The sequence below is a fragment of the Elephantulus edwardii genome, unplaced genomic scaffold (assembly GCF_000299155.1).
Source record: "Elephantulus edwardii isolate Elephantulus edwardi_28Jun2011 unplaced genomic scaffold, EleEdw1.0 scaffold00022, whole genome shotgun sequence".
In the NCBI taxonomy this organism is placed as follows: domain Eukaryota; kingdom Metazoa; phylum Chordata; class Mammalia; order Macroscelidea; family Macroscelididae; genus Elephantulus; species Elephantulus edwardii.
Window position 1 is genome coordinate 7858045 of NW_006399772.1, and position 13200 is coordinate 7871244.

At 42.5% G+C, this 13200-nt stretch overlaps 1 protein-coding gene across 1 annotated transcript in view; it reads left to right on the forward strand.

Moving 5' to 3' along the window:
* Nucleotides 1-7374: 7374 nt before the first annotated feature.
* Nucleotides 7375-13200, forward strand: part of KMT2E (lysine (K)-specific methyltransferase 2E) — an 84303-nt gene continuing 78477 nt past the window's right edge. The window contains exon 1 of the mRNA XM_006882615.1: nucleotides 7375-7694. The gene's annotated coding sequence lies outside the window, so the exon portion shown is untranslated. The remainder of the gene's footprint in view (nucleotides 7695-13200) is intronic.

A 13200-nucleotide genomic window follows, 5' to 3' on the forward strand; every position in this document is an offset into this window, starting at 1 on the left:
TAAATAAAGATACTTAGTTTTGTGGTATCCTTAAAACAAAGGGCCATGCACTGCTTGTAACCTGTCAGTAGAAGTTCCTGGTGATGGGTTCCATTCCAGCGCCACAGAAATTCCCAGAAGTAATACAAGGTTGACAAGACTTGTCAGTCTGATTTTATGTTTGGGGAAACAAGTGTCTTCAAAACAAAACCACCAAAGGGGCAAACAAACTATGAACTATGGTAAATAATACTAAAGCAAAAATGTCACCCAACACTTAGGAAGCAAAGAATTAATACAATCAGAAGTCTCTTAACAGGAAAAGTAGAATAGAATGCTCTATCCAGTGCTAACTTTACTGTCTAACGCATTTACCCTCATAACCCCAGTCACTGAATCAATCCATCTCATCAATGGTTTTCCTCTCTTCCTGTCCCTCCACCTTCCAAGCATGATGTTCCTCTTCAAGGACTGGTCCCTCCTTGCAACATACCCCAAAGTATGTCAGACAAAAGTAGGTACATTTAAAAAACAAAACAAAACAAAAAACCAACCCCCCCCCAAACAAAACAAACACTAAACTGTTTAAATTACAAACTCAATGCTCTACCCTTTCAAGACTGAATGATTTTCCGCTTCTAAGTATTTTGCTGAAACTATGTGTTTTAAATAATAGGACATAATTTTAGTTAAATAAAAAAAGGTAAAATGATTTTGATCAATTAATATGATACATGTCCCAGAAATCGCTTGTGCTGGGGTTGGTGGAACAAATCCCTCTTAGTCAGATTCATGTGACAGCACACACTAAAATGTGAGATTAGAACATCCCTCAGATTTTGCAGTTTTTCAAGGGTTTTATTCCAGTTAATTCATGTACTACATACACTGTTAAGTATCTACTGGCTTCAAAGAGGACATGAAATGTCTAGAGTTAGGAGCAAAGGGGGGAAAAAGCAAAATCCAATGAGTCATACATAATTCAGAATGCTTTTTGACTTTGTGCTTGAGTTTTATCAAAATGCCAACATATTAAAGACTATTTAAGAAATAAACCAAAAAGCAGAAGAGCAGCCTAAAAGGTCATCAGTTTATCCTTTAAAGCTTGGATCAATAACTTCCTATTATATACAATTTTCAATCATGGTTATCATGGTACATAAAAACCAGATAGATACTAGAAGCTCTGGTGATGCTGTCTGTGGAGTTGTGCAACCCAAAGGCTGTCTTTTTTTGGCCATCCATATCCACCATCAACTCTCTCTGGGATAAAGATGTGCACTCTCCCTTCCATGTGATTTACAGCCTTGGAAATCCAGTGGAGGGTCAGCTATGAGTTGGTTCTGACTCAGGGTAATGAGAGATAGAAGCTAACACACCACAATCTGTAAGAATTGACATTCAAGAAAAGGGACAAAACTAAAGTCAAGTGCACAGCAAATTGTCGCCCTTCATCTCCTCTCTTTTTAGAAAGGTGATCAAAATAACTCTTAAAAAAACTCAAAAGTAATTATTTTACAGTTCAGATTGTAAAGTCTATTAATGAAGTGTCTAATCACACATACATGTATCTGAAGGGTCAAACATTGGGCCTGGATACCTATATAAAAGAGTGGTTCATATTACTTGAGTATAGTGGTCCCTTGGATATGTTTCAGAGGCAAAATGCCCCACTCCCATCCCCCAGTTTTGTTATCCAGAAGGGAGAAGCACATTAGGCAGCATGGAGAAAGGCACAAAGAGCACAGAACTCTAGGACTGTTAGAAAAATAAAGGTAGATGAGGCAGACCAACAGAATCAACACAAAACTTTAACAATAAATTGACACTCTGGTAGTCAACAGGGGAGAGCACTAGGTTTTGTTTTTTTTAAAGTATGATTAAATATGCATGTAGACAAAAAAGGCTACATGTACCAATTGCTAGAAGACTACTGAATTTGAAATGACCCAAACAAGAATAGTAAGAAAAGGAAGGTTGGGGTATAACTTAGCCAAGTCTAAAACATAAGCTGAATGGCAATTCTGGGGGCAAAGGAAGAGGATAAATGAAGAAAAGGCTTAGGAACTTTTATATGTGAGTTCAGGAAGCCTGCAGACAAATAGACAAGAATGAAATTGCTCATGGAAAACAATGTAACATAAGAAGGTAATTTCAAGCAGTATTTAAAATCCTTGCGGAAGTGCACAAAGTTCACAAGTTTGGCAAAGAGAAATGAATGCTAAGGGTACAGTTACCGGATGATTACAGCTGACCTTTGAACAACAACCAGGTGAGATGGGGGAGGGAGTGTATGAGGCTCTGAACTCTGCCATAGAAAAGTTAATTCTTGAAATTGAACAACATGAGTTTGAACTATACAGGAGGATATTTCCCGCCTTGTTGCTATTACCATGAGCTGTGTTTTGGAAAGTCCAATTACTACTCTTGTCCACCATAATCATCTCCACAGAAAGAAAAGTATAACTGGATCCTTGCAGTTCAAACCTCTGTTAAGGATCAACTGTGTTAATAAAAGAAAAGTAAAGGAATTGCTTTTATTGGTTAGGAAAAGCTCCTTTCCTTACTAAAGGAACTTTGGTGCACAGCAAGCTGCAGAGTTAACTCAAAGGTTCGGCTCTTCCAAAAGACGGGTAGTCTTCAGTCTTCTTCGGTTAAGATTAATAGCCTCAGAAACTCAACGGAGGGCCAGGTTTGAGTTGCAACAACTGACAGTTGGAATGAACTTAATTTTACAGCAGCCAAAAGGCCAATGTTGTTTTCTAACAGTTATACAAAGAACCTACAACTCCGGTGAAAAATCAATCCCACTACAGTATAGTAGATTCCAACTCTCAGCAATCCTATAGAATTGCTCAGAGGGTTTATGGGTACTTCACTCTTCTCCTACAGGACAACTGTGGTTCAAACCATCAACTTTTGAACATGCTTTAATTACTCCACTTCTACTTACAACTAGCTCAAGCTCATTGCCATTTACTCAGAACTGACTTACAGCTGAACCTCCACTGGTTGTTTCAGCAGTTGTAAATTGCACAGGAAGAGACTGCCCATCTTCCTGAGAGCTGCAAGTGGGTTCAAATCACCACAGGTGTCACCTTTGAGTTGACACTGGAACTCCCTACAGACTGCACCATCACTGTCCAGAGTGTTAATACAGGACAAAACTAAGAAAGTTTTCTTAACTGTGTAACAATGAATACATTTTTAGTATCTCCCTTAATACACAGCAACCACTGCTGTGGATTCAGCTCCAATTAATCACTACGCTCCATCTAGTTTCTGAGGCTGTAAATCTGACAGAGTGCCCATCATTCTCCAAGGAGGAGCTGATGTATTCAAACTGCTGACCTATTAGTTAGCACTTTGATGAGTCAGACATATGGATAGCTCCACTGCTATATAGCTATTTCTGAGCTAAGGAGCCGCACTGCTACCATGCAGGCATATGGTTCAAACCCACCAGAAAGAAAGATGAGCAATTTCCTACTGGGAGACTTAACTGCCTCTGCAAGTGTCAGCTTTGGTTCTGTTCAGATTTGAACTACTATATACCTTTAATGTTCTATAAATTTGTCGTCAAAACTGAACTGAGCCAACCTCTAACAGCAACAAATTAATCACAATTACCTTAATTTTCAGCTTTTTAATCTCATTACTGAGAAGGCATCCAACCTTTTCTTGCACTAACCAAATCCACAGTATTTGGCTGAATTTCTACTTATAGCTACCCACCTAGGAAGGATAGAACAGAAATTCCCCATAGGATTTTCAAAGCTATAAAAGCTTAAGAAAGCAGACTACCTGAACACCCATGTTTATCGTGGCTTTGTTCACAATAACAAAGAGTTGGAAACAACCTAAGTGCCCATCAACAAACGAATGGATAGAGAAGCTGTGAGATATTCACACAATGAAATACTACACTACATTGAAAAACAAGGAACTCATGAAATATTATTAAAAAATGGGTGAGGAGGACATTATGCTGAGTGAAATATATCTCAGTCATAAAAGGACAAATACTGCATAGTGCCACTGTTGTAAAACAAGGACTGACATTAGAGTTGGGGGGAGACTAAGAAAGATGGGGTAAATTATACGGCATTGAAACAGATGAGGGAGAAAACTGTTTAAAAAGGGATATGTGATTAGGTATTATTGTCATGACAGTAGTCCAGAACAAAGGCTGCGTAGTGGGGTGGACCTGGAGGGAGGGATTATAAAACAATGAAAGAATCTTTCTTTTACTTTTCAAAGAGAAGAGTGAACTGGGGGGGGAGGGGTGGGAAGGAAGAAAAGTGTATGAATGAATGGAAACCCAAAGTCTCTCTAAATTTTCATTAAAATTAATAAAAAGAAAGCAGACTACCACATCTTTCTTTCAAAGCGGCTAGTTGACTTAGCAGCCAAGCACATCTACCACTGCACCACTAGGAGTCATTTTCTTGAACTAAATTTAGGCTAAAGGGTAACTTAAAAAAGATACACTTGCAAGAAGCTGCACAGCAATCCCAGAGGTGTGCGGTTCAAATCCACCAGATGCTCTGCTGGAGGGACAATCTCCCCCTGTACCAGTCAGATCTAACTTGACGGTACACACACGTAAAAAAAAAATTTTTAAGAAAAAGATACACTCAGGAGCTAGAGGGGCTTATTGGTAGGGAACTGTGCTGCTAGCCCAAAAGTGTGTGGTTCGAATGCACCAGCCGCTCAGTGGCACAATGATGAGCAATCACCTCCCCTGTGATTTTACACCTTTTGAAACCCAGCTGGCTACAGGTCGGTTCAGACTCATGGTACACAACAACATAAATAGTCTGACCATCTGGGAATAACTAAGACCAAAATTTGTGTACCCTTCTGAATTAGTCAAACTAGCCTTTCTGAATTACTACAGATCTTCGCCTTCACTAAGATTTCAAAACTAAAATTACTTTATACTTGGACTAAGAACCAGTTCACTTTAGTTCAATTCACTGCTTACATTTTGTGTTTCTACCTCAAATATACTGAATCACAATCTACATTTTAACAAGCTCTCCAAAGGATGAAAAAAAGTTTAATTTCTCAGCAGAGGTCGAAACCGAATAGATTCCAAACCCCAGCTGACAATGTTTTAAAAAAGTGACGTAAAAAAAAGTTAGCATTTCATAAAGGTAAAAACGAGTTTAAGTGGATACAATTCTATCAATTTTATTTTTAAAGAGAGAGTAAAAGTTTGACTAAAAGCAGTAAAAACAGCCTCACAAGTTCGTACAAGTTCAAAGCACTAGCCGCATCTTTTATTTTGTATTACTAATCACGTCTATATTTAAAAGTAAACCCCACTGTAAGATTACACGTTCTTACACAGTGTCGAGATCGGGGTCATATACATGAAGAAACAATGAAGTCTAGAAAGAAGGGATACAAAGTTGTAAAAGGGGTTCTAAAACCGCCGACTTATATAGTCCTTGTATTCTCGGAACGTTCAGGAACTTAATAAAGGTTCTTGGATGTTATTTACACTCACCCCCAAATCGGGGCGGGGGGGGGGCATTTTCCTAACCCGATCTGGGAAACGCTAGGTTTCCCTAATAAAGAACTGACAGTCCCAGGCTGCTCCGCCTGAGGGGCTGGTAGTCTCTCCTCGCTGTGCAGTCCAGCGGTCCTCGGGGACTCACAAGTTGATTCAGATTCCCACACCTCCGATCTGCTAACTTACATAAGCATACAAGGAGAAACGCAGATTTTTTTTTTTTTTAAAAAGGCGTTCAATCTCCTGGTCCTCCTCCAATAAGCGGCACACCCCAAAAAGAGTGTCCCTGCGGGGGCTTCTCCCCCAAGAACCGCAGCTGGTATGCTGTGTGGGGGAGGGGACACGCTTTCAAACAGTCATCTCTTCCTCTTCGGGCCGCCAACGCCAACCGCACCAGTCTCCTCCGCCCGGCCCTGTCCCCTCCCTCGCCCCAGCCTGGGTCTGAGCCAAACCCCAAAGGAATGCAGCCCGGTCACATGCGCTGCGGCGGCGGTGGACGTGCCTCTCCCCCCGCGCCCCAAAGGAGACCCAGCGCCATCTTGCCCTGACGCAGTTAACAAGTGTCAAGGGAGAAATTGTGTCTCCTCGTCCGCGCCAGCACCCCAAAGTTTCGCAGAGGCCGAGCCAGGGCCCTCACCTCGCGCACAGACAGGAGAAAAGAGTCAGGGAAGAGCCTTGAGAGTCCCTTCGCCACTGCTTGGGTTCCATATCGGCCGCGGCAGCAACGATCACCAACGCCACTTCTCCCTCTCTGCCTTTGCAACCGCCTCCCCCGAACGCCCTGGCCCCACCCGCTGCTGCAGCATGAGGTCATCGTCAGCCAATCATGAGGTGCCCGACGAGACAAATCGGGCCCTGATTGGCTGCTCAGACCGCCTCTGCCTCTCCCCACTCGGCTTACCCAGCGCTCTGGGTCGCTGTGTGGCAAGGACAAGACGGAAACCGCCATTTCGGGGGAAAGACCCCGAAAAGAAGAACCGGAATCAAATGTCATTTGAGTGGGGAAACCCGTTTTATTTTTTTTTCGGCCTCCCCCTTTTTCTTCGAGACAACCCTAATTTAGTCACCGCCACATAAAGGAATCCCCGCTCCCCTCCCCGTACATTGTCCCGTTGGCGGGGAAATCCTTCCCCAGGGCCAAAAGAAGTAGGAGGCAGCAACGGCAACTGCACCGACAGCAACGGCAACTTTTTACCCCGATACACGGTGGCAGGGAGGCGGCGCTGAAGATGGCTGTATTTTCCCTGCTGTTTCTCCCCCCGACCTCTTCCGTTTCTTGCTCCTCCATCGAGACGGCGGTGCTCTCGCTAGCTCCGCTTTTATGTGGTGCCCGGAGCCTGCGCACTGGAGCCTCCTCGGCCCCTAGTGGGCGTCGAGTGACACCCCAACCGGGTTCACCCTGCACTTGAGGCCAGACTCGGGGAGGAGGGGAGATGGAGACTGAGGTGGTTTTCGGAGTGGGAGAAAGTGCATCGCTTTAGGAGGATGACGGGAAGCGCGGGTCAGTCTCTGGGCCTCCAGTCATTGCCCGGCCACCCAGTACTGGCAAAGCTACCCTAGATCCAAGCTTGAGGGTTACTCAGGGCAAAAGGGGTAAAGATCTCATCGGAACAAATAATGACAAGCCCCCAAACCTTCTGTCAGTTGTTGAACGCAAAAAAAAGACAGAGATCCTCTCCACCTCACACCCTCCAGTTTTCTATCTCGGAGCCTCGGGAGTGGCGACGGCGGGCGGCCGCCCACAAGCAAAATGGCGGCGGGCGGCTTCGTCCCCTCCCCCTCTGCCCCTGCGGAGCGGGGCGGGCGGGCCCCGTGCACTTGCCGCCGCCGCGGCCGCCGCCGCCGTCGCCGCCATTTTCCCAGAGCGAGAGGCAGTGACACTGAGCGGGCGCAGGGGGCCGAGCCGGAGACGGTGCCTTGAGTTGGGGAGCGGCTACAGAAGGGGCAGAGACACTCTGAGCAGCCTCGTCGTGGCCTCTGCGTGCCTGCCGACTGACGGGGCGCCCCCTCCCCTGCTCCTCCGTGGCTGGTGAAGAGGCTGCGCGCTGCTCTTTGGGGAGGGGGTGTGTGGAGCCGGGTCCCGAGTCCGCAGAGACTGCTGTCGGGGGGTCGCCTGACCGCGGAGGTGTGGACAGACTCCTCGGGGGGTCGCGCCAGTAACGGGGTCCGGGTGTCTGGTGTGTGACCATCCCAGGTTAGTGCCTGTCGCCGCCGCGGGAGTTCCGAGGGGCGTGCAGGGTCGGGGGCTTCAGTGGGATGATTTCTCCTGGTTATGCTGCTGGGAGGGAGCCGACGTGGACTCGCCGGTGGGTTACCCGGGGCAGGACGTCGCTGGTGGAACCCAAGTCGCCCTTCCTCTCGCCTGTCCTCAGAAAAGGGAGCATTATGGCGGGTTTTAGGGTTAGGGAAGGGGAAACTGGCAGTTAAACCCCCTTGAAAGTGGGAGTTAGGGAGGGGGCGCTCCTCCCCGGCGGCAGGTTAGGGCCGCGGGCGGAGCAGGGTGGCGGTGACGGGTGGGGGGTTCGCGCCCGGGGGGCTGCTGGACACCCGCTTAGGCCCCGGTGCCTGGTGCTCGCGCGGCTCGGCCCGCCGTGCGGGGCACCGTCCCGCGGTCGGGGCGGAGGACGCCGGCAGAACGCCCGGGCCGGGGTGGAGGGGTCCCCGGTCTTTGTCGTCCCCTCCCGGAGCGGCGAGGGCGTCCCCCCTCCCACCGTGGGGCTCGGCCCCTGCCCCGCGCGTCCTCGCCGACCGCCCCGGGCCCCGACACGGCCCATTTCAGCAGCAGCCCATCTTGACCCGGGGGTTGGCACCAACGCGGTGGCAGCAGACACGGCGGAGAAACAAACGGTTCACTGTGCGGCATGGGGGAGGGGAGAGAAAAAACACTCCGGGGCGCCCTGCCCCCACCGCCGCCCGGAGCCGTGTCGGGGGCTCCGCTCGCCGGGCCTGGACCGCCGGGCAGCCCACCTTCGGGGGCGGGGTGGGGGCGCCGCACTTGGCCCCGGGGACCCCGCGGGCCCTGGTTCCGCTGTCTGGAGAGGCGAATAATGGACGGGGCTTGGCGCTGGGGAGGTCTCGGAGGGAATTCCGCGCGCGACGTTGCGCTCCGGGCCGCAGACCTCAGGACCTGCTCGGCACGCATTCCCCGGGGCGCCTGTCATTGCTGCGAGCAGAGGAAAAACGGAAATTTCCCTCTTTTGTCCTTTACAGATTCTAAAAATGGCGGCCCGAGGCTGATGTTGTGGTAATCTAATCAGCTCGGGTCCTCCACACCCCATGCAGTGCGTTTGTCTGCAGCATATTACAGGCTTATTATGTTTACATGAAAAGACTGGGCCCTGGCCGAGCCTTCTTTGCTTTCCCCCCAAACTGTTCAGAAAAATGTGCTGATTTTACAGTTTATTACCACGCTGGCCTTTAGCTGATCTATTTTATTTTACTTCATAATTTCTATTATGTTTTGTTTCGGTTTTTTCTCCTGAGAGGTAAATGATATGACAGGACTTTTGGGGAGGGGAACCAAAACACTTAGGTTTCCTTAGGAATTTGATGGAGAGGATAGGTGCTCTGAAACGTTTGGATGAGTACAAATAATACTTTTTGCTACATTTAATAGAAGCATTCTTTATTTGATATGACAAAGTAACTGAAAATGTTTGGTAAAGTGTCTACGTATGGCCCATTTGATATCATTAGACATTTTTTACCTAGAATAAAACGTTTCCCTAACAGCTCTTGACCAATTTTGCGAATTTGGTTTTTGTAGTCTGCTTCAGATTAATCTTTGGGGATCTGTACAAACATGCTTAAACCTGTTACTTCATTGGGTAAAACTGCTGTTCTTCCAACTATTATATTTTGCACCTATTTTCCCAATGTATTCAGTTGATTCTGGATTCAAAAAGTGAAGCTCCTTCCTTTACTACCTTTTAAAATTGTTTCACAGAATATAACCATAATTACATAAGTAAAAAGGCAAAGCTTTAGTATTTTTATCCCATCCAGCCTCCATAGCCATTTGGCCACTGTGGGATTGTGGAATTTAGTCTGTTTTAGTAGACCTACATTATAAAGCCATGCCATCCATATAGCGCCGTGAGTCCATTTTATGCTCTTTTTCCATACGTTGTAGGCTAAGGCAGAAAAAGAAATGATTTCATTTCATTTTTAAAAATGTAAATAATTAGAATTAATTTCTGTGGTAGAAAGTACAGTCTTTTTCTGACTGAACTAAGAAAGCAGTGAGATATGGGTGGGTCATTAATGACATTGAATGACCATTCTAATTATGGAGAAACTAAGAAGTGAGTACCTTTTATTTTAGTACTTTAAAAAGCTTCAGCAGAAACACCTTTCGTTGTTTGCCTATTGCATTTTAAATATTTTAGAGCAGAATTTATTTACTATGGTGAGTATACTAGCTAGTTAAATGTTAAAATTCGGTTCTAAAAAGTAATTATTAAAATATTTGGCTTAGTTTTGTCAGGAAGATTCAGTCTGCACACATAACTTCACTTAGAAGCTTTAAAATATTTGATTAGAAAGTGAAGGTGGGTAGTGAGAGAAGAGTGTGTAAGGATTTGGGTCAGTACTTATTTTTAGGTTTCAAGTGAACATATAAACACAGATCCTTCACTGCTGTGTAAAGATTGTGCACTTATTTATAGGCTAGGTACTTAAGGTCTGTGGTACTTTAAACTTACTATCCAAGGTATAAAATCTGTATACTACAGTGGAAATAGACACACGAAGCAATTGACCTTATTTGGCTTTATACAAAAAATATCAAGTTGGAAATTACAATTAGTAAAGCTGCCTTCAACTTACTTTCTTCTCACTGCCTGTCTTCTTTTGGTTTTGTCCTTTGCTTTTTATTTGTTATGCTGGGGTTGCTGTAAAAGGAGACTGTCACTTTTAGTGTAGTACCTTATTTAAAATGGTTACTTTGTAGATAATATGACCTTATATATTTGTTTTGAATCAGTATATACTCCAATTGACTGTGTATGCTTTAAATTAAAGCTGTAGAGTCATATTTATGTAAAGGTTGGATAAATTTTTCTTCTCAGAGAATTTGGAAACATTTGATCCCTTGGGGGGAAACTAGTCAAATAGTCTTTGTTCTTAGGCTAGCTGAGTTGGAGGAAGTTAGGGAAGGATTAATTATTTATCTGTTTAAGTGGATTTCAGCAAATTTTGTTTCTAGAGACTACATTTTAATCAATTTCCCTTTATTGTCAGTGTAAATGAAGGGATCCCTTCAATTAAAGTTTAAATTTAGAAGCTTACATGTTGTTTTCCATTTCCTTTCTAAGCTATAAGACTCTAGCCAGAGAATATTTACCATATATTTTATTACAAACTGGAACTTTCTTTTTAAAGCTAAAAATGAGAGACAAAAAAAAAAATCAACTAATGAATTAGAGGAAATCCTTTCCTTAGTATATGCTTTAATTGTACTGTGGTGACCATAAGGATATTGTAACTTCTTAAATTGGCTTCTAATTTTAAAGATAAATGTACCTATTTTTGTGTATAATATTGAAAAGAAACCTATGGTTTTATTTTTAAAGATGTTTTGTGTAATTCTCAACACCTATCTCCTTTTTTCTGAGTTACTTCTTGCCATCCTTTTGGAACTGATATATACCTGACCCTCCAGTGGGTTTTCAGAGGCTACAAATTGCTTAGGAAGAGATTGTTCATCTTTCTCCTTTGGAGCAACTGGTGGATTTGAACAAGCTGTCTTTGAGTTTGGCAGTGCAACTATTTAGCCACTGGACAGCCATAAATTACTATTGGAACTTATATGTGTGTACCGCCATGTTGTGTTTAAAATGTATAAAATCAATAGAATTTTGAAAAACTATCAGACCGCTTAGAAAATATTAGTACACTGTTTATTGTTTTAAAATGATTTTCACAATGCTTAATAGTTTTTATCTCCAGTGAGTATCTTAGCAGATGGTAGCTATTCTGTTTTTTTTTTTTTCTTTTTTACATATAATACTTTCCTTTAAGAGCATACAGTTACATTTCAAATATTCAGGAAGGTGAAAGTGACAAGTTCTTTGTCGTGTATAAAAAGAAATCTTAAAATGCTTATATTTTGAGACTTAATTTTTTATGTAGAATTCTATTGTATTCTATGTAAATTTATTTTGGGGTGTGTTTGTGACTAATAAAGTAACAAGAGGAATATTATTTTAAATACTGCAATGTATGTATTAACTGAATTTTATGCCATGGGCTGTGGATCATATTTACTTTTGGTAATGGACAAATAGTAAGAGGAGTCTTATTCCCCCCCCCCCTTGAGTTACTTGTTTTATTTAAGATGAAAAAGCAGTGGTTTTGGTTCATATTGATTTACTGCATCAAATTTGTTGACAGTATTTATGATAACCTTGCTAGTCTGATTAAACAATGAGTATTTTTAATCATCATACAAATAAATTACTTTTTGTTATAATGAGCACCTGCTAACTAAGTGCTATACAAAAATCAAGTACTTGATTGTATCCCATTTGTATCTTTAAGAATGTGAGATATTTTTATTAGCCATTGAGAATTTTAAAAATTTAAAACAGACAAGGAAACAGTTGATCTTTTTTTTTATAGTACATATTTTCACTTAATATGAAATTAATGCCATTTTTCTTCCCTTGCGGACAGTTCATATATCATATTTTAAGAAATCTGTTTTTGTCTAATTTTTGGAAGAACCTGACATCATTACCTACCACAATAACATGATAAATTTTGGGTGGTTGAACATTTCAGTGCAACAGATTAACTACAGAATTAAAAAAAAAAAATATATATATAGGATTAAGATATCATCAAAACAGACATTATACCTTTTGTTATTGTGTGTACTGTCAAGTTGGAACTGACCCAGAGCTGACCCCCTGTTCAGAGGCAGTTAATTGCATGGGAGAAGATTGCCCATCCTTCTCCCATGGAGCTGTTGGATTTGAACTGCATGTCTTCAGGAGTGCAGCACAGCTTCTTACCACTAGGCCAAGAGAGCTCCCTTTATACGTTTTAGTGGGCAAATCATTCACCTACTTACCCATCCATATTATTAATAAATTTTTTTTATATCTGCATTTTAATACTGTCTCCAATGTGAAATCTGGATTTAATAAAGAACTTACCAAATACAAATCAACATGAAGAAAAATGGCTTGTACAACTCTAAAAATTCTATTTATACAACTATTGTAGAAAAGAAGTAATTTCCCAGTAGCTCTTAGGTGATTGCTTAATTTTAAGTTAATAGCAAGGAATAAACATTCTTGTTCCTAAAGTTTATTTTTGAGAAAGGTAGTCTTAATTTGTGTTATAAATAAAAGCTGATCCTAAAGCAGCAAATTTAAGATGTAGTAGTGGAATTTAATGAATCTTGCTTTGTCATATTTATAAAATAATTTAAAAGTTCACATATTTCTGTTACTTGATATTTTTGAGACCTAAAAATATTAAATTTTTTTCTATTTGTGTTAGGGTTTTTTTTGGTATTTGAAATATAATTTCTATTTAAATATTTAACCAAAATCTACCCTGATAAATTATTTTGAACTTATTTTAGTTAAATAAATATAAACATTAAATGCCCATTGTTCTCACTTTTCGGTGAAAGAATAAGATGAAGCCTAGTCTCAGTGATTTTTAGCACATTGAGGAATATAGTGAAT